The 5,917-nt window shown below is 36.5% G+C and overlaps 1 long non-coding RNA gene across 3 annotated transcripts in view; it reads right to left on the bottom strand.

Moving 5' to 3' along the window:
* Positions 1-5,917, bottom strand: part of LOC102484854 (uncharacterized) — a 36,681-nt gene that overhangs the window by 2,684 nt on the left and 28,080 nt on the right. The window contains exons 3-4 of one of the 3 annotated variants that reach the window (XR_001371449.2): positions 4,040-4,126; positions 385-418 (exon numbers count right to left, since the gene is read on the bottom strand). The exons of 1 other annotated variant lie outside the window; for it this stretch is intronic. This is a non-coding gene — a long non-coding RNA (uncharacterized LOC102484854). Of the gene's footprint in view, positions 1-363; positions 419-4,039; positions 4,127-5,917 lie in introns of those variants that run through there. One more of the 3 variants, XR_003546873.1, reaches the window with a different exon arrangement.

Genomic DNA, 5,917 nt, shown 5'->3' with positions numbered 1-5,917 from the left:
AAAGTTTATGGAAAATGCATATTATGACAAAACTATCCATGGATTTCAATTTTTTTATACCAAAATAAACTTATACTTGAATTCCATTTTCCCACAAATGTTTTGAAATTACTTCATACCTGTTTGAATACCTGTTTTTAATACGTTTTGTATATGCTTCCAGGAGTAGAACTGCTGGGTCATAGGGGCCGGCAGGTGGCGTGGTGTTTAGGGATGCTGGACTCCGTCGAACCTGGCAACTTGCTTCCTCACTTTCTCTCTCTCACTCTGTCCTTCTGTGGTCAAATTAAATAAGTAGGGACCAACAGTTGATGTAATGGCTGTTACTAGACTTCCATATAGTTGACCGCCGTTCAAGTCCTGCTGGACCTGGTGGCTTTAACTCACACTGGGCGCATGTGCATGCGTGCCCGAGATCCTGAAAGGAAAATGGAGAAGGGATTGTGGTGTGGTCATCCCCCCTGGGAGGTGATTTCTCACTTTATGTCTCTCTGTTTCTCTCTCTTTCTGGTAAGCACATGCACCCTATAGCAAAAACCTCTCAAAAAATTAAATAAATAAAGTTAAATAAAAAATAATTATTAACAAATAATTACTATGTAATATAATAAGTATATGTTTAAATATTTGAAGCAATGGCAAACTCTCATAGCAGCTGCACAATTTTGTGCACTAGCATTATCTGTGGGTTCCAGCTTCTCCACATCCTCACCAATATGTTTTTCATCATTATACTCATTCTAGTGGGCATGAAGTAATAACAGAAGATGGTTTTGATTTACATTTCTGTAAAGAATAAGGAAGTTAAGTATCTTTTCACATTCTTATCGGCCATTTGTGTATCTTTTTAGGAGAAACGTCTGTTCAAGTCCTTTGCTTATTTTGAAAATTGTGGGTTTTTTGCCTCTTTGCTGTTGAGTTATAAGAAATCTTTATATGTGCTGGATATTAAGTTTCTCAGATCATTGATTTATAAATATTTTTCTCCCATTCTAAGTTGGCATTTCACATTCTTTTTTTTTTCCTTCAAGAGCAGAAAATTGTATTTAACTGTACTCAGCTCATAATATAGCAAATAGTTGAACAGAATAATAATTCATGACATCCAGCATGTTTAATGAATAGGTAACAGGGAACTCTGGTTAAAGAAAGGCAGAGGAAATTTGTCCTTTAAAAATTAGAACTGAGGAAGGGGCTCCATAATCATCTGGCATCGGCTCAATGTTATATCTATGGTTAGAAATGTACATGATAGGAACTCCAAGGATCTTCTGGATTCTTCTTTTAAAGTCTGGGTCGACTGTGGCCACAATGTAACACTTGTGCTCAGTTACTCTCTGTACTATGCAGTCATCCCGACATAGGTTCTTTTGTGTGTGCACAGTAATCAATCATTCAGATCTTGGATTCTTGGTGATCCTTGGAGCCACTTGATGCTTTTGCCCCAATTTATCAGTTTCAGCCATTACACAGTTATACAAAGGGATACACTTGGCATATAGACAGTCTATCACTGATCACATTAAGTCCAGTTTGGCTTTAATGGGAAAGCTGATGAAGTTGGTATCAACCAGGATGTGGTTAAGGTGGACCCAGTTGTGTATTATAATAAAAGAATAAGCAAGAAGGGTGTTGGGGGATATCTCTTTCCTTCAGTGTGCTGGGATCTTTCTTTCCTCTCTTTTTAGTTTTTAATCTATCCTTTTCTTTAAGCCTCTGATCTCTGAGACTACACATTTATTTCATTTCCTCATATTTCCTTGCTTTGTTTTTGTCTCCCAATGTTCATGCCACACTCTTGTTTCTTCCATAGCTTTTCACAATCTTGATAGTGTTCATTAATGCAAACCTTTTTAATTTTGATAAAGTCCAATTTCTCTCTCTCTCTCTTTTTGTTTTTGTTCATGCTTTTGGTGGCTTATCTAAGAAATTATTCCCAGATTTAAAGTCTTGATGACTTGCCACTACAATCCTCCCTAAGGTTTTATAGTATTAGCTCTTATAGTTAGAATTTGGATATATTTTGAACAAACTTGTTTATGGTGTGAGGTAGGGGTCTAACTTTATTCTTTTATATGTAGATAATCAATTGTCACAAACTTATTTGTTATTCACTCCCCATTAAATGACTTTTACAGCTTTATAAAAAAATCAAATAACCAGTGTGTAGGTCTTTTGTTATTTGAATAGCATACTGCTTTGATTAGTAAGTTTTCAAATCTTATAGTGTGAGTTCTCTACCTGGTTTTTCTTATTTAATATTGTTTTGAGAATTGAGGTCTCACAATTCCATACAAATTGTATTACCAGCTATGTTATTTCTGCAAAAACAGTCATGATGGGGATTACACTGAATCTGCAGAACTCTTTGGGTAATATTGCCATCCTAACAATATTTAGTCTTCCTACTCATGAACACAGGGCATCTTTTTTTGTAGGCCATCTCTAATTCCTTCAGGGATTTTTTGTAATTTTAATGTACTAATATTTACTCTTTGGTTAAAAATTTTCCTAAGTATATTGTTAGTTTTCATGCTGCTATAAATGAAATTCCCTTAATTTAATTTCCAGATTGCTCATTGATAATATATACAAACACAACTGATTTTTGTGAGTTACTTTTCTATTCTGTAGTACTCACTAAATTTGTGATTTTTAACACCAATTTTGTGGATTTTTTAAAGGATTTTCTTTATATAAGAAATTGTTCAGCCATTCCATGGCATAGTGTTTAAGATGCTGGATCCCACATGGCCAACTGCATAGTTCAAGTCCTGGACCTGGCAACTTGAGAAACACACCGGGCATGTTTGCCTGAGTGTCTAAAGTCCTGAAAGGAAGGAGAAATGAGAGAAGGGAATGTAGTGTGATAATTCTCTATGGGAGTGCTTTCTCACTTTCTCTCTGTCTCTCTATCAAGCACAAATGCCCTCTGGTAAATTTTAAAATAAGAAAGAAAGAAAATGTTACCTGTAAGCAGAGATAGTTTTTACTTCTTTCTATTCAATTTTAATGTCTTTTACATGATTTTTTTGTCTGATCACCCTAACTAGAACTTCTAATACAATGTTCAATAGTAGTAGCCAAAGTGGGGATTCTTGTCTTGGTCCTGATCTTAGAAGCAAACCTTTTGGTCTTTCACCCTTGAGTATACTATTAGTTGTTTTTGTTTGTTTGTTTCTTTGTTTGTTTCTAAACAAAAACCCATTATCATGTTAAGGAAATTCCTTTCTAACCATAGTTTTGTTTTTAATTTGCTATAGGGTGTATACACTCATAGGAGACAGAGAGAAAAAGGTAGAAAACACTTCCGGAGGAATGGCTACATCATAATCTCTTCTCCATTCTACTCTTGAAATATTGTGGGCATGCACATACACATATCCAGTGTTTTTTAGACTGCCAGGTCCAGGACTTAAAATGCAGTCAGCCATGTGGGCTCCAGCTGCCTTGACCACCACATCACCAGCTAATCCTAATCATAGTTTATTGAGTGTTTTTTGTGCTTTTCTGGAGGGATGGTGCACCAAAGCTCCCTGCTCTGCCATCTTTGTTGTCATTTTTACAGCTATTTTTTACATTTCTAGAAACAATCATGCTTCTTTAAATTGTATCTGCAAAACAGACATGTATGAAGTGAAGAGATCATAGGCAAAGACTTTCAAAATATAGGTTGATGTTTGTTTTTGTTCTCATCTTTTTATGTACATCTTCTATTGAAGGTATTTCTTCTTTGCTTAGCTGGGTGATTACACTTCTGTTCAGGTCCTACTACCTTCCAGAGAGTAGGATACACTTGAGTTATCCAGCAAACACATCTGTTCCTGCAGTATGTCACCTGGAATTGTTCTCACAATACTGAAACAAGAAAGCATTGCCCGTTGCTTGGTGACACCACCTGAAAGCTTGTGAAATCCTGTCCCAAGGCACAGGAAGAGAAGTGTGCCACAGGAGCCTGCATTTGTCTTTAAGTGGGTTCCTCCAGACCCTCCCACACTGGGAGGATGGAAGCCCTACCCCACGTCTCCTATGCCAGTACCTTCTGGAAGGTGCTGGTTCACTCCAGTCCCCTCAAAATCCAGGTGTGATGCTAAGATGCTTCTGATGTCCAGATCTCTCTCAAGGTCTTAGAAGCAAAGACAAAGAGACCCAGCTTGGAGTTCAAACTCCTTCAGCCTCTCTACAGGTCAAATCTTCCCCTCATGGAAAGGAAGCTATAATGGCAGAGAGAGTTTTCAAATTATTTCCTCACGATGGCAGTAGTTCTCCAGATATACCAAGATACTCATCATGGTGTCCTCTTCTCCCACCCTTCGTCTCTGAAAAAAAAGAAGAAGAAGAAAAAAAAAAAAGAAAGAAAAGGCCACCAAGAGAGAAAGGCACCAGGAAATATGGTTGTCCAGCATCCTGTTCTGTTTGGAGCAGCTCACATTGCTGTACTTTTACTTTGGTTTTTCATCTGAAATCAAATCATTTTATCAATTGCATTTGACTCTTTCTTTTATTGTATTATATTTTCAGGGGTGTGTAGGAAGTGTGCATTTGCATGAATTTTTATTGTAAATTTCAGCTCACATCATTTATGTGGGATTTCCTTTGGATTTTAGGATTTTTTTCTATCATTTTTCTGAGCTCTTATATAGAACAACTACTTAAAATATACTAAACTATTTCAGATGATTGAATTTTGTGTTAATAATTTATTACACACTTTTTTTGTTACTATTAAGAGCAAGAACTTTAATCATTCCAGCATGTAGATTATGCTGTACTTATTTTTTTTTACAAAAAAACCCTGAAATTTTAAGCCTTGTTTGTCAACATTTCAAACCATAATCATAAATAAGAGTAAAAGGTCAAAGCACACCCTCAAAAACATTACCTTAGAAAAGTAGACACTGTTATTTGCTTTGTATGAATTTTTACAGCCCAATTGCTATATGTTTCCAGAATACATGAACATTTATATATTTGGTTCATGATCATCAAAGTACAGTAAAAATGTATATGGTTTGATCCTCAAGGTCCAAATGTCTGCTTTTCTCCCAGAAGCAGAGGCAAGGAACATCTCTGCCAGTCAAGTCACAGAGAATGGAATTCAGAAATTGTGAGAGCTGAAGGGACTATCTAAGCTGCAGAGTTCGTCTGGTACAGGCTTTCTCTGTTCTTTGAGGTTAGAATATAAATATATACGAGGAGGTTAGAATTCATTTTTCTTCTTCACGAGGTATCTAGAGCCCCTGAACATGCTTCCCCAAAGGGTTTCTAAGACATACCAATGACACCTTTGATCACAGGCCATTGCTGAAATCAACCATGACCCGTCTCAAGGAGTTAGGGACAGGCTAAGATGTCACAAAAGTCAGCTTCAAGCTCAGCATACTCCACATTGTAAGTGATAGAATCTTACCTTTCCAGGTGTATATATCTTTAAGATTTAGTTGACTTATAATACATCTTCCATATCCTTAATGATCTTCTGTTTAGCACTATCCATTATTTAAAACAGGGTATATAAAATTTCCAGCTTTTTTTTTAGAGGGACTTTTTGTGATAGGGCATGTGTTGCCACAGAGACAGAAAGCAAGAAATCACTCCCCAGAAGGATGGTCACTCCACAATCCCTTCTTCTCCATTCTCCTCTTGAAATCTTGGGCATGGACTCACACACGCCCACTGTCAGTTTAAAGCCACCGGGTCTGGGACTTGAATCATAGTCAACTACATGGTAGTCCAAGAACGTAACCATTACATGATCGGCTAGTCCCCAGTCTCCTGCTAATTTTATGGAACTCTCTATTTTCTTCTTCAAGTTTGTTCACTTTTTGCTTCATATATTTTGAGACTCTTCTGTAAAATAATTTTTACATTGCTAGAATGATTCACTTATCATTATATACTGTCCATTTTTGTCTCT

This window comes from Tupaia chinensis, unplaced genomic scaffold, assembly GCF_000334495.1.
Source record: "Tupaia chinensis unplaced genomic scaffold, TupChi_1.0 Scaffold140308_1, whole genome shotgun sequence".
Classification (NCBI taxonomy): domain Eukaryota; kingdom Metazoa; phylum Chordata; class Mammalia; order Scandentia; family Tupaiidae; genus Tupaia; species Tupaia belangeri.
Note: the sequence above shows the minus strand (reverse complement) of the source record. Positions and strands in the feature narration are given on the sequence as shown.